Source organism: Chelonia mydas, chromosome 22 (assembly GCF_015237465.2).
Source record: "Chelonia mydas isolate rCheMyd1 chromosome 22, rCheMyd1.pri.v2, whole genome shotgun sequence".
In the NCBI taxonomy this organism is placed as follows: domain Eukaryota; kingdom Metazoa; phylum Chordata; order Testudines; family Cheloniidae; genus Chelonia; species Chelonia mydas.
In genome coordinates this window covers 9,712,081-9,733,109 of record NC_051262.2, presented here as the reverse complement: position 1 = coordinate 9,733,109, position 21,029 = coordinate 9,712,081, and the positions used below count along the sequence as shown (strand labels likewise).

Below are 21,029 nucleotides of genomic sequence, written 5' to 3'. Positions count from 1 at the left end.
GTCTAGGTCCTTCTGTATCCTATCCCTCCCTTCCAGCGTATCTACCACTCCTCCCAGTTTAGTATCATCCGCAAATTTGCTGAGAGTGCAATCCACACCATCCTCCAGATCATTTATGAAGATATTGAACAAAACCGGCCCCAGGACCGACCCCTGGGGCACTCCACTTGACACCGGCTGCCAACTAGACATGGAGCCATTGATCACTACCCGTTGAGCCCGACAATCTAGCCAGCTTTCTACCCACCTTATAGTGCATTCATCCAGCCCATACTTCCTTAACTTGCTGACAAGAATGCTGTGGGAGACCGTGTCAAAAGCTTTGCTAAAGTCAAGAAACAATACATCCACTGCTTTCCCTTCATCCACAGAACCAGTAATCTCATCATAAAAGGCGATTAGATTAGTCAGGCATGACCTTTCCTTGGTGAATCCATGCTGACTGTTCCTGATCACTTTCCTCTCCTCTAAGTGCTTCAGGATTGATTCTTTGAGGACCTGCTCCATGATTTTTCCAGGGACTGAGGTGAGGCTGACTGGCCTGTAGTTCCCAGGATCCTCCTTCTTCCCTTTTTTAAAGATGGGCACTACATTAGCCTTTTTCCAGTCATCCGGGACTTCCCCCGTTCGCCACGAGTTTTCAAAGATAATGGCCAAGGGCTCTGCAATCACAGCCGCCAATTCCTTCAGCACTCTCGGATGCAATTCATCCGGCCCCATGGACTTGTGCACGTCCAGCTTTTCTAAATAGTCCCTAACCACCTCTATCTCTACAGAGGGCTGGCCATCTCTTCCCCATTTTGTGATGCCCAGCGCAGCAGTCTGGGAGCTGACCTTGTTAGTGAAAACAGAGGCAAAAAAAGCATTGAGTACATTAGCTTTTTCCACATCCTCTGTCACTAGGTTGCCTCCCTCATTCAGTAAGGGGCCCACACTTTCCTTGGCTTTCTTCTTGTTGCCAACATACCTGAAGAAACCCTTCTTGTTACTCTTGACATCTCTTGCTAGCTGCAGCTCCAGGTGCGATTTGGCCCTCCTGATATCTTTCCTACATGCCCGAGCAATATTTTTATACTCTTCCCTGGTCATATGTCCAACCTTCCACTTCTTGTAAGCTTCTTTTTTATGTTTAAGATCCGCTAGGATTTCACCATTAAGCCAAGCTGGTCGCCTGCCATATTTACTATTCTTTCGACTCATCGGGATGGTTTGTCCCTGTAACCTCAACAGGGATTCCTTGAAATACAGCCAGCTCTCCTGGACTCCCTTCCCCTTCATGTTAGTCCCCCAGGGGATCCTGGCCATCTGTTCCCTGAGGGAGTCGAAGTCTGCTTTCCTGAAGTCCAGGGTCCGTATCCTGCTGCTTACCTTCCTTCCCTGCGTCAGGATCCTGAACTCAACCAACTCATGGTCACTGCCTCCCAGATTCCCATCCACTTTTGCTTCCCCCACTAATTCTACCTGGTTTGTGAGCAGCAGGTCAAGAAAAGCGCCCCCCCTAGTTGGCTCCCCTAGCACTTGCACCAGGAAATTGTCCCCTACGCTTTCCAAAAACTTCCTGGATTGTCTATGCACCGCTGTATTGCTCTCCCAGCAGATATCAGGAAAATTAAAGTCACCCATGAGAATCAGGGCATGCGATCTAGTAGCTTCCGTGAGTTGCCGGAAGAAAGCCTCATCCACCTCATCCCCCTGGTCCGGTGGTCTATAGCAGACTCCCACCACAACATCACTCTTGTTGCACACACTTCTAAACTTAATCCAGAGACACTCAGGTTTTTCCACAGTTTCGTACCGGAGCTCTGAGCAGTCATACTGCTCCCTTACATACAGTGCTACTCCCCCACCTTTTCTGCCCTGCCTGTCCTTCCTAAACAGTTTATAACCATCCATGACTGTACTCCAGTCATGTGAGTTATCCCACCAAGTCTCTGTTACTCCAATCACGTCATAGTTCCTTGACATCACCAGGACCTCCAGTTCTCCCTGCTTGTTTCCAAGGCTTTGTGCATTTGTATATAAGCACTTGAGATAACCTGTTGATCGCCCCTCATTCCCAGTATGAGGCAGGAGCCCTCCCCTCACAGACATTCCTGCCTGTGCTTCCTCCCGGAATCCCGCTTTCCCACTTACCTCAGGGCTTTGGTCTCCGTCCCCCGGTGAACCTAGTTTAAAGCCCTCCTCACTAGGTTAGCCAGCCTGCTGGCAAAGATGCTCTTCCCTCTCTTCGTAAGATGGAGCCCGTCTCTGCCCAGCACTCCTCCTTCATGGAACACCATCCCATGGTCAAAGAATCCAAAGCCTTCTCTCCGACACCACCTGCGTAGCCATTCGTTGACTTCCACGATTCGACGGTCCCTACCCAGGCCTTTTCCTTCCACGGGGAGGATGGACGAGAACACCACTTGCGCCTCCAACTCCTTTATCCTTCTTCCCAGAGCCACGTAGTCCGCAGTGATCCGCTCAAGGTCATTCTTGGCAGTATCATTGGTGCCCACGTGGAGAAGCAGGAAGGGGTAGCGATCCGAGGGCTTGATGAGTCTCGGCAGTCTCTCCGTCACATCGCGAATCTTAGCCCCCGGCAAGCAGCAGACTTCTCGGTTTTCCCGGTCAGGGCGGCAGATAGATGACTCAGTCCCCCGGAGGAGAGAGTCCCCGACCACCACCACCCGCCTTCTCCTCTTGGGAGTGGTGGTCGTGGAACCCCCAACCTCAGGACATCGCATCTCATGCCTTCCAACCAGCGGAGTCTCCTTCTGCTTTCTCCCCCCAGACATATCATCTGGTCCACTCTCCGCAATGGTACCTGTGGAGAGAACATGAAAGCGGTTAGTTACCTGTGTTTGTGTTACTGGAACCCGGACATTCCGCTTACCTCTTCTGGAGGTCACATGTTGCCAAGCTTCTTCACTGGCCTCTTGGCTCCTCTGTGCAACCTGCTCTATATCTTTAGAGCTTTGTGCCCCTAGAAGCCTACCCTGAGTTTTGTCCAGAAAATCCTCAGTCTTTCGTATACAACGCAGGGTCGTTACCTGTTGCTCCAGACCTTCAATCTTCTCTTCCAATATGGAGACCAGCTTGCACTTTGTACAGACAAAGTCGCTTCTGTCCTGTGGAAGAAAGACAAACATGGCACATCCAGTGCAGGTCACAACAGCTGAACCCCCCCCTTCCATATCACCTACCTACTATGAGCTTCCTCAAATGAGGTGCAAAGGTGAACAAAAGCCCAAACAAGCAGGATGCAACATTCAGACCTGAGGTTTGAGATCTATAGGGAGTGGAGATAAGCCTGAGCAAAAACCCTGGATCCAGCACACGTACCCTGCCATGGTGCACTGTAATGGAGTATGGGTCTAGACGGGTCAAACCGAAACCCAGAACCTGCCAAACTGAGATGGGAATCTCTAGCCGGGGCTTTCTTGTGGTACGTGGGGCCTTTTGGGATGTCTGTAAACTGTAGTGTAATGGAGGAACTTTTGAGCTCGTACGAAACTCGGTGGAGGCTTAGATCCCAGTCCTCATGCAGCCCAATTACAAACAGTCTCCCTAAGGCAGGGGTTTTCAAACTGGGGGTCGGGACCCCTCAGGGGGTTGTGAGGTTGTTATGTGGGAGTCATGAGCTGTCAGCCTCCACCCCCAAACCCCGCTTCGCCTCCCGCAGTTATAATAGTGTTAAATATCGTTTGAATTGATAAGGGGTGGGGGTCACACAAAGAGGCTTGCTGTGTGAAAGGAATCACCAATTCAAAAGTTTGAGAACCACTGCTCTAAGGGCTCACGGTGTGTGAAGATGGGTGCACAGGGGAGATGTTTTTGTGCTTGCTTGCTGCAGTCTGGAGCCAGTAGCAAGAGACCAGGCCATCCCGTGCGTTGTCGGGCAATAAAATGAGCAGCAAGGATGTAATTCCAGGCCTCTGTTTGAAACAGAAGTATCAGATGTTTTTTCTGAGGCTGGCAGACGAGAGGCTGCTGGAGTCTCAGGTGGTTCTGAGGGGAAGACTGTGTGTACAGAGTATTGTAACTGATGTGCAGCCGCATGCGCCAGACCCCTGCTGCGGAGCCTCTCCTCCAGGGGACAGCTAGCCGTGGCTGCCTCAGATTGCCTTTCACAATCCTTAGTATGACCATACACGTCCCCTCTAAATTCCACGTCGAATTCTGCTATTGCAATTCCTCCTTTCCTGGCTTAAATCCTGTGGGCTGGAAATATTCTTAACAGCAAAGGTTTTATCTGCCACTCTGCAGACTCACTCCTTCAGCTTTGCAAATGGAGTTGGTAGACAGTGTTCTCAGCTATGTGAAGGCTCTGTTACACTGCTAGAGCATAGCAGTGTGCCAGGTGCCTTAATGTTACTGAGAATTAGACCCTGTGCATGCAAAACCCTGTAGTGTTTGAACTGGAAGTGGAAATGCTTCCATCCAGGTATCCTCCATTTGTAAAGGGTTTTCTTTCTGCCTGGTTTGGGAGAGGACTTCTGGACCTTTAAAGGAAGTGGCATGTCTACATCTCTAGTAGTAACCTTGCTCTCATAATACCTTCATCAAAGGATGCCAAAGCACTGTACAAACACAGTGAATTTTGCCTCATTACTCTTCCTGAGGCAGGTAAATAGTAACCCTGTTCGACAGATGGGGAAAGTGAGGTACAGAGTAGTGAAGTGACTTGCCCAAGGTCATAGACATTTAGTGGCAGAGCTGGGAATAGAACCCAGGAGTCCTGGTTCTCTGTTCTATGTGCTAATCACAAAACCAGACATGAACAGCTTTCTGATGGGTTACCACTAAGGCCCAGGCCTAGAAGGAAGTTCTGCCTCTCTGAACAGCTGGAGCGGAAGTGCAAAGGGGACTCTCCTAGCCCCACCCAAGGATGGTAAAGCTCATCCAGCGGTACATCCAGGAATGCATCAGTTGCTCTGGCAGGTTTGGAGGGACTAGAGTTGAGCAATGCTCCCTAGCGTTAACCCCGAGTTGCTTTTGTTTATTCCTCCGATCCCATCAAATAGAGAGAGGCTCCTCTGTTTTGTTGAACAGTGACTTTGCCTTTGTTGTCAAAGCAGCAAGCCAGGCTGGTCTGAAGAGGAAAGTGTAATTAAAGTTTGCACAGACAAAGGCATTTGGTGACGAGATACAGTGTTGCTGAATCCACAAGGGGCACAATTAACTGATAAGAGTAAACTAATTGTTATTCATATTAAATTAGGGCACGGGTGATTTGGAAAATCTATAGACACTCCCATATGCTTTGCAATTTTGAATTGCAGATTATGGTTTTATGGGGCCCTTCTGGGATTTGGATTATAGAACCAGAGTGTGGAGTTGTAGCTAAACTGAACGTTCCCTGCCCTGATTAACTACATGATAAAAACATAAATGTGCACATCAGAGGATTTATCTCCATGTTTGCATATTAATTTTTTCAGGTATTAGCACTGGGGGCTTTTATAGACCCGAATGACTCTAGTTAGCAGCAGTTGTGTGAATACAGTTGAGGCAACATGATTCCAGTGTTTGCCATATATGATGGGGCCATGTACATATGTGTATGCTTGGGAGGGAGATAAGCCTTGCATACACCAGGGACCCGGACATTGCTTGAGTGATATGGGGCCATACACAAAAAAGAGGGGGGGGGGGGCTGGGTGTGTGTGTGAGTGAGGTTGAGATGTGTTTGCAGTCCTTTCTACTATGCGCAATGTGGATTGTGCTGTCTGTGGTTGTGGTGCAGTTGGGCCAAACTCAGCACTGGCTTCCAACCTGTGCAATCTCGCAGCTGTCAACAGGATTGAGTAGGGACATAAATGAGAGTCAGATTTGGCACCGTGGTGTGTGTTGTTTGCTGTGCAATAACAGCAGGCTGCTTGGGCTTTCACGGAGCTTCTCAATCACTAAGTTCCATTTCCATGTTATTGGTTTAAGATGGCCCTAAAACTTAGTATTTATAAATGAGACATGAAAGTCTTTCTCTAAATTGTACTTGGGGCATGTGGAACATTATTTTGTGCCTGTGGTTTTTTTGCTGTTCAACTTCACTGTTGCAGTCCCACAAGGTGGGAGGGATAATTCTCCCACCTTGTCACAAGCGTGTGCCTGCAGGAAGATTCTCCACTGGCCAAGCCCGCAGGTGGTTGGGGAACAGCTGGAGAAGAGTGTGACCAACAATAGCACAGGGAGGGTATGTCAGCAAAGCAATTAAAGCACTTGTGCCGAGAGAGAAAAGTATGCAACTTTCTGGAACTTCCTCAGTTTCTTGGCCAAGGTTTCTTGGCCGTGAAATCGGGGAGAGGGGGAGGTTATGAACTTCAGGGGTGAATTTGGCCTGGGATGTCTCCTGGAGAGGCTAAGACTCCCAGAGTTAGCTTCAGCAGCCTGCATGCTCTTTCTGTCTCCCTCCCTTAGGTTCTCAAACTGCACTAGCCAAAGCAAAGGCAAGAGCAGCTGACCTGCCTGCTGCCTGTTCAGTGAGCTGTTGGTCTGGAAACATGGAGCTTAATTACAGAGCAAAGCACAGAGAGCTGGAACGCTGACTCTTGTTTGTTTTTAGGTGGGGAGCTTTCCACTGAATTAAAATCCCACTGAGAACAGTTTAAAGGCTTGTGATTTAGCACCAAGCAGGTTGCACTAGTCTCTGAACAATCTCTGCCTTGGACCCTGGCCAAAGTAATGATCGGAGAATGGCTGTAGCAGGACAAAGAGTCCAGGGGTTATTGAATCACTCCTTCCAGCTTCCAGCGACTCACTAAACCATTTGCTTTTAGACATTTTCCTGATTTAACTCTACCCACAATGGATCTTTAGCCCAGCAGGGATAGAGACTAATAGCAACTGGTTTCCTGCAATCCTTTAAGAAGCACTGCTGTGAGATGGGAGCTGTGTGTGGCTTATTCCCTTGCTTTCCTTGCTACTGTGTTAATATAGACTGAGTCCTTCTCCCAGGGGAAAGGCGACTTTCTTGCTGGCTCAGTGTGGAGGTTCTACCACTGGAAGAGAGAACCCAGTAGTGAAATGCCAGGCTAGGGCTTGCTGGGATTTCTTCCTCCATCTTCCATTGTTCATGCAAGGCCTACGGGGCTTAACTTTGTTGCTGACTCAAAGAGGAGTCTGATGTCCCAACTCCGCTTCTTGCAGCAGCACCCTGGGTTTTCCTCGAAGGCCTCACATCCGCACCGTAATCCACCTGCTTGGCTTATGAGAGCCCCTGTGATGGCAGCCACCTGCAGACTTCTAGCAATGTTCAAATGCAGGTGTCCTTGTTAGCTGGGCTAGTTAGATGGACTCGTGAGGGTTCTCTGCCCTTCCATGCTGGGAGTCTTTCCCTTCCCTCAACCACCATTGATTCTCTCTCTCTCTCTCTCTCCCTCCCTCCTTGTTGGAAGTGTCAGTGTCATTGCCCATCTTCCTAGGCACAGTAAAGGAGGGTCACAGCTAGCACTGAAGGCAGTGGCACGTTATGAAGTACTGGCTAGTTCATATGCCCTCTGACAGCTGGTAGCCGAAGACGCTTGCCCATTAGCTCAAGTGGAAGAGGTATTTTTAAGTGGAAACCTGGACTTTCTGTCTCCCGCACTACAGGATTTGTCTCTGTCTCCTCTGTTCCAGTCAATGTTGCTTCCAGAGTCATGGCAGTGAAAGGCTGGGTATTGTGTAGGCAGGCCTGATAAATGCCACAAAAACCTGAGAATAGATGGTTACAATGATGGGGCTACCCAGGACCCAAACAGGAGGAATGGTTGCTAATGAGGATGGAGGTCCATTGGCAGAGCTGTGGCTGGCATAGCAGGTGAGGTCTGCAAGTCAGGGAAGAGATGCATTGTCCAGGAGAAATATACGCAACTCTAGCTCCTTGCAGTACTCCTGCTTCTTTATAATTGTGCATGTGCACACACACAGCTGAAACATATCCCATTGTTTTCTAAATATTTGCCATCATTATCTCCCCCACTGCACCTCTGCTAATGAGGTTATTGTTTAGCAATGGAGAGAAGCATCCTCTCCTGTTTTTTGTCTCTAGCCACAGCCAAATTTTGAACAGAGATTCTCCTGACAATGCCAGATGGCGAGCTGTGTGCAATGGGGAAAGGGAGGAAAAGGAGTCAAGCTTCAGCTTTGCCCCCTCCTGGGGAAAAGCCAGTCAAGATTCAGTCTACTCTAGCCCTGCCTCAAGTGGGTATTGGGGCTGGGAGGTGACTATAAAGAGCACTGCAAAGGAACTCGGTCACCTGACCACTCTGGTGAGTAGGCAGTTTGTCAGGCTGGGAGCCTGATTGCTCCAGCGATTGTGTTTAGTTGAGGGTTTCTTGTGCCTCCAATCCTGTGGTAATAAACCTTATATAATCCTAGCCAGAAGTACAGCATTAATATTTTAAAAAATGACATTTAAGATATTGAATTTACACTGCATCCACCCAAAGTATATTTTTGGTGCATATTTTGTTGTGCTGCAATAAGAACAGGGTTTGGGAGGGGGGATGGAAATAATGCTGCTCAGTTTAAATACTCTGTCAACTGCTATGCTGCCTGTTTTAGATTCGTGTCCAGTGTAGAATGCTCTCGCTCCTCCTATAGGTAAACAACATCTGCTGCCCCTGCCACATTACACCATAGTCTCTTGGGAGGTTGTTTGAGTTCCTCTTCACGCCCATCTCCATCTTGCCCAGGCTTGCCCTAACCCTGGAAGGTGGCACCGGCGAATATATGGCATGCATAATACCATGCATGTGAACAAGTCAATGTGCAGCCAGTGCAAGGTTCACGGAGACACCCTTGCTGAATGGCTCAGCAGCAGCCCTGCACCATTGCTGTGCTGCTTGATCATGGAACAAGCTCAAACTGTTTCTGAGTCTGTAATTTTCAGTTTTTCTTGTTCTCCCACGCACACCCCACCTATTTTCTTTGCTGTTAGCAATAGGCCGCGGCTAGAATGCCATGTCCCAAGACCCCTCACTTTTATGGGGCTTCTGAGACTCCAGTTCAGAGCTGAGCCTGAATTTGCAGCTCCCTGCTATTTCTATTATGACCAGATCCAAGGAGCGTTAGAGTTTTGAGTGTTCAAAATATACAGCTGGATTTTGTGGCATGAGTCCATTTTTAATTTCCTTCCCCCATAGAAAGTCTAATCCCCCCCCCACACACACACCCACACACCCACCTAAAGCCTGCACCATGCATAGTGTGGAATTTCCCCCAGATCCCTGCCTTAATAAGGGTGACCCCCTCCCCCACCAATTGCTTTTTAAACATGCCCCTGGCTCCCAGGGCAGCATCCGCCCTTTCGATGTAATTGGACATCATGAATTTTTAATAGATGTAGAGCTCAGCAAAACCCTTATTACTAGCTGAATTGGCACAAAATTGCCAAACGAGTAGAGTATTTGGAGCTGAGCTCTCCCTAGGTACCTTGCTGAAAATGATAACGCCCAGTGACAAAAGGAACTGGACCATTTGTAGGAAAACAGCAGGGCAAAGGCTGACCTGGCTGGATTTTCTCTTGTGTATAACACTTCAGAAGTCTCTCCAGCTCTGGTGAAAGATGCTGGATTGACAGCCCTGGAGACTGAAGTTGTCTTCTACTTACCCTTGGAGCAGGTACCACATGTGGGGCAGCTACTGGGCAAAATTCCCTGACACACCACCCTCCTTCCATTATACTTCTACCAGATCTGGTGACATTGCCTCTACAGAGAAAGGACACATCAGGCTTGGTGGTTTATTGAATCCAGGCTTCTTTGCTGAGACTGGCAACAAGGAGCCCTGATTTGTGACTGTGGTGGACACCAGTCCGCTGAGGACTGAATGGAGACCATCAATTCACTTCATGTAGGACCCATAGAAGTGACTTTCAGCCACAGCTGGGCTGGGTACAAGCTGAACCAGTGATCTAGATGTAGAATACTCTGTATTCCATTATCGAGTCCAGAACCATCCGGGTCCCCCATGTCTTGCCTGGAACGGAGTTTGCAATGCTCATGTCTGCCCTTCGTTGGCGCTTCAACATAGTCTCTGTTCCGCCCCAATACAAACACCCCAGAGGATTCAGGCAAGACTCACACTGACTTCCTTGAGAGTTTTGCCTCAGTAAGTGCCTCAGAATTTGGCCCACAGAGAGGAAGGTGAAAGCTAACATGTTTATTAATCTGCCTGAACTGTTAGCAGGCTGCTGAGTCCATGACACCTTCTTAGTTAGGGATCCAATTCCTGGAGGTGTCAGAAACCTGCATCTGAACTCCAGAGAGATGAAAAGGGGGGAAGAGAAGCAGAGGAAGGTGATGTGCCGAAAGTTCCAGTCTTGCTATAGTGCAGAGAGCTTGGAGATGTGTGCCTGTTACCTTTTCCTGTGCATGGGTCCTTGGTATTTTGTAGAGAAGACCTAGAACTCTCTGAACTCCATTGGAAACAGGGTGGCTTACATATGAGTCTGAATACTGGGGCACTCATATTGCTGCCTTAAAGGCAAAGTCCTGAGAATGCAGCTGTCAGTGGGGCTGTGCAAATGGCCTGGGTCTCAATTCTTCCATGGCTGATGCTTCTTACAGTAACTGGCAGGTAGCTATTGTTTTTCACTGGTCCTTTTTGTGAACCTGTAGCTAGATCTTTCTCACCTCGCTGGCAACATTAGTGATGACATTGTGATCTGCCTTGAGGGTGGAGGGCATAGCTGCAGCTACAGGAGGGTGTATGTTGCAGATGGGAGATAAGGGGCATTTCTATCGGGACTAGAGGTGGCAAAAATGAGGTTGCTTACGCTGGCAGTGGGAGTGGGAGGTGGTAGGTAAAGCATAAATTAGCCCAAATTTGACTTGGAAGTCCACATTGATTGGCGTGTGAAAGGAATTCATTGCCCTGGGCATCCTTGTGCTACTTCAGCTAATGGGCAACCAAGGCTGGGACCTAGGGAAGGCCCTTGGCTCCCAAGTAACGTGTTAGTGTCCCAGTTATTTAGGTGCAGGTTCCCCTGGTGTATATGACATCCAGGGTACCTAATCCTCCCCATTATTGAAAGATAGTGGGGTCTAGTGTGTAGGGCACTAGACTGGGCATCAGGAGTCCTGGGTTCTATTCGCAACTCTGCCAAAATGACCTTCTTTTTGACCGTTAGCAAATCATTCCTCTCTGGCTGGCTCTTCCCCCAACGTTTGTCTTGACTATTTAGGCATAAGCTATAAAGGGCAGCAACTGTCTCTTTCCATGTGTTTGTGCAGCAGCCAGCACAATGCGGGCCTGTAGATGCTATTATTACAATCACAGGGATATTCTGAATTTTCCTTGCCAGATGGTTTTTATAGAGACCAGGGAGGGTGAGGTAATACATTTTATTGGACCAACATCTGTTGATGAAAGAGACAAGCTTCTGAGCCACATAGAGATCTTCTTCAGGTCTTGGAAAGGTATTACATGTTAGGGTTTTTTAATCTCTATTTATGATGGATGCCTTTTCCTTGCTGACACTTTTCCCCTCTCCCAGTGGCTGGAACAGTGCCCTGGGATGTTGTCCTGTCCCTGAGGTGCTGGTTACCAAGTAGATCTTTTCACTGAGGCATGGCTAGCTGGTTAAGAAGGTGGAGGTGGGCTTTCCAGAGAGAGAGGCTAGGACCCTTCTGGTGGTGCTGATAGGATGCTGCCCGTTGAAGACTGGTCTCCTCCGTGAAGCCTGGTGGCCCTGCAGGTTTATGGGTGAGGGGATAAGTTCCCAGCCTGCCCATTGGGTTTGGAGCTCCCCCAGCCTGCCCCTCCGAGCTGGCGTGGGTCAGTGTCTTTTTGTACAAAATGAGGGCAGTCTTGTATCCATGCAGTCACCTGGGGCAGCTCTCCGCTCTCCCAGGCAAAGCATGGTCCCTCCATTCCCTCTCCATGGTCCTGTGACTCCGGCTGCAGCAGAACATCCGTTCCTGAACTTCTGTCCTATGCTCCCCGCTTGGAGAATTACGCTTCAGCTCCACCTTCTGGCTTCCTGGCCCATGTACGAGGGAGGGGGCGAGCGGCTGCTGGGATCCGTGCAGGGGGGGTTGTGGTGGTGCATCCCGAGAAGATCAGGGAGAGGGAGGAAATGGTGTGGAGAACGGGTCCTAGATAGAAAGGGAGTCGGGATGAGGTTTGGCCGGAGTGACCCATCCCCTGCAAAACTTAGGGGCTGACCCTACTTAGGATCCAGCAACAGCAGGCGTGGGGAAGATGCGGGGGAGGGGTGCTGAAAAGTTGACATGTGGAGAGGCGCGCTGGACCCAGCCCAGGCTTTTGGATCCCAACATCCTGGAAGCAGGGATGCTAGAACAATTTGTATAGTGGGGGGTGCTGAGAGCCATTGAACCAAACTGCAAACCCGGTATGTGATGGAAACCACTTCAAGCCAGGCGGTTTCTGCTTCCCAGCCCCCCTGGTTGGATCTGAATTGTGCTCATGGTCCCCTGTGTCTCTGAATGGCTGAGCCCCCACCTGGGAATCCCAGGAGAGGGAGGGGGCCCAGATGCTGCTGCTGCTGCAGCCCATCTGCAAGGGACAGCTGTCCCGGAGTGTCGTCCCCCCCTCGTTCCCTCTGTATTTGGTTGCACGCTGAGCTGAAACTCCGTGGGAGAGGCTGAGCCGGGGGGAGCTGAAACCAATTCCTCGAGGGAACATCTCCGAGCATTCCCAGGCTCTGTCCCCGCCTTGCAGGGAGAAGTGCCCCCTGCCTAAGTGGAATAAATTGGTACCGACCATTAGCAGTGCGGGCCCTCCTCTCTGAGGTGGAGGGGGGCTGTCAGTGCTGCTTTAGACACAAACCCTTCCTCTCCCCACGCACCCACCTTCTCCCCCTCTCTCCCACCGCCGCGCTGCAGAGAGCCAGACCTGGGGAAGCGGCGCGCACAGCAGCCAGCAGCTGGAGGAGGAGGGTCGCTCTGCTGTCATCTGGCTTGGGTGAAGGGGGAGGCAGGGGGGCTCTCGGTTTGTGCTTGGATTAAAACACAACCCCAGACAAAGAAGGCAGAGGAGAGGAGTTGGGCGGGGGGAGGCATATGCCAGGGAGAGGCGTCGCTCTCAATCGTGCCTCTGTTCCCAAGGATTAAGGAATGAATGGGAGCCGCTTCCCAGCTCGCCATGGAGAGAGGAGGCAATTCAGGCTGCCAGGATAAGGTAACTCCCTCTGCTCGGGCTTGCATGGCTGAGCTGGACAGAGTTCCTTTGTGCGCCGCGGTCAGCGTCCGGGGAGGGGGCGAAGCCCGAGGTTCGCCAGCCGCCTTCGGATGGTGCAACATGGGCGTAGGGCTGCCCGATTGTGCAGGGCTGCTGCGGGACTCGACCCCGGTGCGGGGAGCCAGTGCCTCGGAAGTAGCAAGGGGCATTGCTGGGAAGCAGAGAATCTGTCCCTGGCATACCCAGGCTGCGTCTCCATTGGCACACCTGCTCCCGGGTCTCCTGTAGCGCTGTGCCTGGATGGCTGGGAAGGTGCGAGGGGAGAGCAGTGGGCTAAGCCTCTGCCCCCCACCGCCCCCCGCCATGCACAGTGACTGTGTGCGCTAGATATAGCTGGGAGAAGGAAGCCAGGGCAGTGGCTGCATCCTTTGGCTCTTTTCTTAGTCGTCGTCCTCCTGTTAAATGTGGGGAGGGGGGGAATCTCTTCCATACTTACCGGCTCTGGTGCGAGCCAACTTCTGGACTGGCTTAAGGGAAAAGCTTTCAGAGTTCTCTTCCTTGGAGGAAGACATGGGGAAAAGGGATGAGCCCTCCTCTGTTGAGGAATCTGCAGGGCAAGTTATGTTTGGGGGCAAGGAAGAAGGGTGTTTGGGATGGTGCGTGGGGGGGGGGGGGGGAAAGCCTGGTAATGGATAACTAGATCTCTCTTTTTTTCCTTCGGGCCCCTCTCTCTGTGTGACTCATTTTCTGGGTCTGTGCTCCTGGAAGTCATATATCATCTCAGGCAGAGCAGAAAGTGCAACTTGAAACAGTAGTGGGGGAGGAGGTCACTCAGTCCAGCCATTTCTAGGCGACGCATTGAAATAACGTTTATGGGTATGAAACCCGACTGGACAAAAGCCCAGGAACTCCCCATTTTGTTGGGAGTCCCTAATTCGATTTTCCGTGCAGAGATTATTGCAGCAGCAAGGGGTATGTCATGTTGTATGCTACCCCCAAGGGCAGTTCAATAGGACTCCAGTTTGGGGGGCGCTTGCAGTTAGTTTCTCGCACATGACTTGATACTAAGGGCCCAGCATAGTGGGTGTAATGTTTCACCAACTCGGAAGTGGTGTTGAGTGTGGTAATTGCTTCAAGACAAATGTAGGGAGCTTAGTTCAACACTTTTTAGACTCAAAGGGACCATACCAGTCTATTGTATAAATCCGTAATCATTTGTGTCTGTGCAGTGAGCATCACCAGCTTGTGTAAATGCAGGAGGAGTGCTGTCTAAATTCGAGGCTAGGATGGGATAAATGCACAGTGACTAATCTTTGCTCACGCAAGTAGATTCTTTTAATTCAGTGGGCCAAATCTTGTCTGCTTTGCTCATGCAAGTACTCCCATTTACTCACTGGCATGAGTGAGGTGGGTAAGATTTGGCTCAGGGGTTATATGAGTAAAGATTACTTATGTGAGTAAGCGTAGGCAGGATTGGCCCCAAAGTGAGAAAGGGGGTGGGGGAAATCCTCAGCGAAAAAAGTTCTTGAACTTTCCATAGCAACCAGTTTTCAAACATGGATGAGTTAAAACTACTGCCCAGTGGCTCTGCTTCATCCAGCAGAATGCCCAGGTCAGGATCATCCTTCAAACAAATGCCAGTTAAACCCAATGGAAGCTCCATTTTCACTGAGCAGTGCTGAAGCATCAGGGAGGAGGAGGGTCTGGTAGTGAAGGGGTTAAATAATTGAGCTGTGCAAATGAGACAATTATACCACAAGGGTCCAGTCCTTGATATGGACTGAGGGCCCGGGAAGCAGTCTTTAGAGTGCCAAAGGGGGACTTGAGCTAGAGGTTAAAAGCAGTTGACCCGTCATTTTATTTTCCTCTTTTATACTTCTTGAACCCTGAGTATTGGTTGAACACACGTGTGTGAGGGGGAGTGTGTCTGTGCATGCATATGTGTAAATTCATCCTGTGGCTGGTGGCTCAGAGCAGGTTTTCTTTTTTCCACCCAGTTGAGTTACAAATCCCTCTAAAAATAGGAGCTCCTAATGAAATGCTGTCAGACCTTCCAAGGTAGCGGTGTGAACTGGAGTCATTAGCAACCCAGCAGCCATCCTAATGAGAGCCAGCTTCCTCAATACCAGGATATGGGGGCAAGGTTGATGTGAGCCGGGCTGTGGGTGCACCGACTCCCACACTCACGTTTTGTCCGCGCATCCATTCCTTTCCGTGTGATGTTTCCAGGCAAGCACTTAACTGCCAGCAGGGGAACTGCAGGGTTTATTAGGATCTGAGAAGAGCTTTTCAAGGGCCTGATCCAAAGGTCTCAGAAGTCAATGGAAGGCTTGCCATTGATTTTTTGGATCAGGCCCCATGTGTAGGGAAAGACACGGGAAAGGAAGGTGCCTTCAATTCATAATTAAAACAAAGAGAAGCCCCCCACCAACATGAAGGAGGGAGCAAGGAAGCTAGTTCCCATGCAGGAACATTTGGGGTGGGGGCAGCATTTCTCAAAACCTCCCAAGGCGATAGTGAAGATCCCCTCCCCGGACCACCGACTGTTTGGGTTCTGCATGCTGGGGGGCTGGGAGGGTATGTTTGATATCGCTCTGTGCTTATGCATTCCCAAGGCAAAAAAATTGCAGCTCCCTCTGTTAGAGTTGGTCTTGCACTGTTCCATGACCATGCAGGCGACCAATACCAGGATGGGAAGGGGCATTCCTGTCCCCAAAAGTGCAGGAGCATTCGTAACACTTGGAATAGCCTCCCACTTCTTGTGCGCCCCAGGTCTGGTCCGGTGGTTCGGTTCAGTTCTTGTCCAGCCCTCATCGCTGTAGTAGCAAGTAAGACTCCCATTGGCTACCATGAGTTCTGGGTCAGGTGTCAAACATTCTCTCCTTTAGCAAGAAATCCTCCGTACTCTCCTGTGTCCTCCTGTCTCCACACCGCGACTTTACCTCAGTGTTGTTCCCGTCTTGTCTTTGTCTTTTGTTTGATCCGAGGCAACAAGCTCTTTGGAGCAAAGAGAGTACCTCACGTGCTCTATGCAAAGGGCCGTTTATGGCGCAGTACAAGGAATGATTATTTGTGACAAATAGTAGCAATAACGGGGGAGAGCTGCAGTTACCATAATGATGGATGCAACTCCTTTGTGGGGAGAGGAGAGAGAATGCCAATGTGACAGAGAGAGAGATCAACAGGGGGTTTCAGGCACATTTGCATTGTGGAGAGCTCACTGTTAAACAGAGAGGGGGATGGTTTTTAAGGGAAAGTGGATTTTTCTCAGCTGTCCTTTGAATCCTCATTTTAAGTGCACTAAATAAGCAACAGCGGAAGCCTGGGGAAGTGGAAGGAGCTGGCATCAAAGGGACACTAAGGCAAATATTGCATTCTGAGGAGCTCTTGGTATTTTTTATTTGTGCTGGACCTTTTGCAAGGCCCTTGTGCTCTGTAACTCCTGTCCCTTCACTGCCAGCTCCAGAGAAGTTGGACAAAAGCCAGTTTCTCTCCCAAAGCCTCCTTCAGTGAGTAGGTTAAAATCGGAGCGAAGAGAGGGTGCAATATAGTAGCTCGCACTGTGTCGCTGCCCATTTGTCCTGTGGTGATGAATCAAGTCCCAGAGCATGGCTGAGTTCCAGGGTTTCTTTTTCCTGTGGACTTGCCAGAGGTCTTTTTTTTTCTTCCCCACCCCCCTTTTGGACACTTCATCCCTCTATCTGCATCCCCTTCTTTCAGGGTAAAGGCCTCGGAGGCATTCTTTCCCCACCCCTTCATCCAGAGTCCTCCTTCACAGAGAATCAGGCATTTGCTCTGGGAGCCAGGAGGGGCTAAAGCTATAGGAGCCTTGCGTTTGAAGGGGGTATTTAAAAGCATAGAAAAAGTCCATTATCCAGGGCAGGCAAATGGCTGGTGAGGTAGCCTGGTTATCTTGTAACTGCAGGATCTTCCTGTTAAATGTCTGGTGCTGGCTGCTTTTGGAGACAGGCTACTGGACTAGACGGGGCATTGGTCTGATCCCCAGCGATGCAGGAACATTTGGCAGGGTTTCCTTCTAGATCTGTGTGTCTGCTGGGAGCAAGGTTCTCTCTTAGCAGAAAGGTCACCAGCATGGGAGCTTCCTTGGTCCCCTTTCTCTGTAACGTGCAATTTGTCTTTCTGCATAGACCCTAAATCAGTTAGTTGTCTTGGATCCCCATTCTCTCCCCACTCCCAGGGATCAGGCTTCCAGAATATACATCTGGGACAGAGAAGCAGGATGATTTTTGCCAAGGGAAGGCTGCAAATGAAACATCCCAAAGCATCTAGGTCAAATTCATCCTCTCAACCCAATAGGAATTTTGCTTGAGCTAAGATTGGTGGGTGGGATTTATAATATCTGCATCCCAGTCTAGCTACCCACTCTGTCTCCATCGCTGTAGCATCACAGCGCTTCGCCATAGCTAATGACTATATCTCCCCGCATCCCTTAGTGGGAGCTACACACCCCAGGGGTATTGAGGCACAGAGAGATGGAGTGACTTGCACCAGGTCACACAGGTAGTGACAGAGCTGGGAATTGAACCCAATTCTCCTGAGTCCTTGTCCTGTGCCTTAACCAGAAGACCATCCTTGCTCTCCCTGTCAATCCATAAGCAATAATGTCGTGCTTCACTCCCTCCTTTGACAGTTAATATTAATTCTGCATCCTGGCCAATGCAGGATTATTCCCTGTGCATTCTATCCAATCTAAGTTTGAAAAGTGCCAATCAAGGGAGATTTCACCTCTTCCCCATGGCTGACTCTTCCGCAGGCTCCTAGACCTCATTTGCGGGAAATATTTTTCCAACAGTCAGCCTAAATCAGATCCATTTCTTAAAAGCAAACACTGCTTTACACAGTGTATAGTCAGCCGTCTGTGGAATTTGCGAACTCAAACACAAGCAGCTGGGATTTTTAAAGGGGCTGCCTAATTTACAAGCAGTGATATAGTAGGATAGATTCTAATCTCATGCTTCAAAGCATCATCTGAATATGGGAAGTCATTTCCTTGCATTGTACAACCGGACAGGGGAAGGGGGATCCGAGAAGCATCGGATATTGGCCACTGCTGGAGGCAGGATACCAGATGAGCTAGCCCAGTGGTCTGATTCAGAAGAGCAAATCCAGTGTCCTTAATAACTCTTGAGATTCTTGCTCTTCCCAGTAAGGTTCTAACTGGCTGTCCTCATGTCCTCTTCTTGACTGAGCCTATCTTGGCCATTTGGGCTCTCAATAAAAGGTTCTGTAATGAGGAATTCAGCAAAGATGACTTCCTGTGGGCACAATGAACCTGCTGCTCTGCGTTAGTCTGGTCCAGAACTTGGGAGTGAGCTGCTCATTCTCTGCAGTCCCTCCCCCGAGTTTCTCCACACTCCACCTCCAGAGCAGGATGTGGTACCAAACATCCCAAGGCTCTGAGCCCCAGAACCTTTGCTGACCAGGACTCTGTGACATGTTGATGTGCTTCACTGTGTCCAGCATCCTCTCTGGAGTGCCTCCGCGCTTTCTGCACAGCTTGCAGTGTCACTGCCTGGAGTGGGTAGGGGATAGACCTGTTTTTAGCCTAGAATGGCAGGCCAGGGCTCTAAACTGCAGCAGAGGGAGTGTGTGTGTACAGCACTCTGCTTAGTGTCCAGTCTAGTGCATCCTTAATGCTCTAATATGTTCACCAGGGTGTGAATCACATACACACAATAGATTTTCAATTAAACTTCCTTGGGGCCACAACAGCTCTCTGCTGCCACCCAGATGAGCCTCTGTGCCCACTAGTTAGGTGTCACTCCCCCAAATCCCTGGTCAGACAAGCCTGCTTATTGCTCTGTTTTTCTCTAATTTATATGCTGATGTTAAGTGGGGTTGTTTTTTTCCCTCCCACTGGTTCTAACTTGCTGCTAAACGGTTGCACAAAAGTCCTCAGGCACAGCCCTTCTCCTGGAGCTGTGCCATCGCTGCACCCCTTCTAAAGATCCTCAGATACCAGGGCCCCTGATAACCATAAGTGTGAGAGCTGCATTATCCACTCACTGTGGGCAAGGTTTTCAAATCTGTTTTGAAAGGGAGTGGAAGAAACGTGAGGTGGTGGAGGAAGCAATTATCTAGTGGCTAGAGAAACACACATACACGGCTCCTGGATTCTACTGCCAGGTGTGCCACTGATTTACTGTGTGATCTTGGGCAAGTAACTTTTCTCTCCCTGACTCAGTTTCCCTATATGTAAAATGACGATACTGTTTCCCTACCTCCTAAGGGCGGCAGGAGGGGGTGGAAGAATTAATTTAATGTCTGTAAATCATTTGAGAGCCTCAGATGAAAGATAGAAGGACAAAGTATGTATGAATTGGTGTAGGAAAATCCCCCTTGTAAAGAAGTTTTAAATAATCTGGACGAAACCCACCACGGAGAGATCTGGAGTAAGACCCTGGCAGGGCTAAGACTGCTCCGTCATCCTATTGGTTCCTTAAGTATATGGACAGCGATTTCCAGAAGCCATTAATATAGTGTCTTCTGAGCAGTATGGTTAATTTAATAATTCATTCAGTATGTCTATGGAAGATCAGCAATTCTGACAGGTTGTCATTAGATAGCAGGCTTTTCTGTATCTCTGATGTCTTTGGTCCATAACCTCAGCAAATTTAGTTTTTTCTTGTTTCTTCCTTCCCTCCATCAGGAGAAATTAAAGAATTGCACTAGATGCCCCTAGTCAGAGTTGTTCACCCAAAGGTTTATAGACAAACAAACATAAGCCCATGTGTGATCACAAGCACACATAGTGACAAGCACCTCCCACACACATCCACATACATAAACACATTGACATATGCCCTTGCAACATGCATCCCCTGAGATATGTTTAGATGTGCACCCTGTGACATATATATGTATGTGTACTAGTGGTTCTACATGCATGCACACACTGCAGTGCACCCCATGCATGTGTTTGCACATACACTCGATATATAGACACACACATGCACATTGTAGCCTGCATGTCCAGTCTGTAATCTGCAGCTTTCTCACCGAGAAATGCAGACACAGAATCCACCCGCCTCCTCTCCAGATGCCTCATCCTGCCTCTCTGCTAATGGAGGGTTTCTAGACTCTGAAAATTCCACCACTGGGTGTTGGGAACCATCATGTCTTTCAGCAATTTGCCAGCTGCTGCACCCGAGGCCCTTGTTTGCAGCCAGGCTAATGCGGAGATCGTGAACGCGCATCGATGCAGTTTCAGCCTTCCCAAAGGGATGAACAGGAGGTATTTAAGGTCTCCAACTGCTACAGGGAAACAAGGCTTTATAGCTGTCTGGTCAGCGGTCCTTTTTAGTGAGCTGGTGATGAGAGAGTCTGCCCTGTGCTCTGGAGACCCTGATTACAAAGGCAGGGGGAAGCTCCCAGTCCCAAAACCCGCTCTGGGCATCTCCCCTGGGTGATGCGCCATGCTCTGCAGGCACAGACTGTGGGTGACAGTTCATGGTAATGAGGGTGGAAGCAATGCTCAACCCAGGTGGGAAAGAACTGGAAATCCACCAGCACGTGCCAACTCGGCCAAAGGAGAAGAAACAATCCGATTCTAGGGTGAAAGGGCAGTTGTGCTGTTCATGTAGAACACCCCAGCCAGCAGGAGCTATGCTCAGGGCAGACTAACCCTAGAAGAGCTGGTTACCCTTTCCCCTCAGGTACCGATGTCCACCAAAGGCAGGATTCAGGGTTTTTGGTGGGGCAATCAAATCTGGTTTGGTGTTTGTTAGAAGGAAAATGAGCCCCCTTTCCTACAAACCTAGCTGGCTGAGGCAGCCTGGTCCACTCACTCTGCCACCTTGCAACTTTGGAAATCTTGGGGAATATACGTCTAGTGGGTCTTAGACTGGAATAAAGGGTGAAACTGCAGCTCAGATGAAGTTGGACAAAGCTGTTTGAGCCCT

The 21,029-nt window shown here is 49.6% G+C and overlaps 1 protein-coding gene across 6 annotated transcripts in view; it reads left to right on the top strand.

Moving 5' to 3' along the window:
* The window catches only part of B3GAT1 (beta-1,3-glucuronyltransferase 1), an 84,883-nt gene that overhangs the window by 21,070 nt on the left and 42,784 nt on the right, over positions 1–21,029 (top strand). For 3 of the 6 annotated variants that reach the window (XM_037882361.2, XM_037882362.2, XM_043533916.1), the window contains exon 1: positions 12,709–13,107. The exons of the other annotated variants lie outside the window; for them this stretch is intronic. The gene's annotated coding sequence lies outside the window, so the exon portion shown is untranslated. Of the gene's footprint in view, positions 1–12,708; positions 13,108–21,029 lie in introns of those variants that run through there. 6 annotated transcript variants of the gene reach the window in all.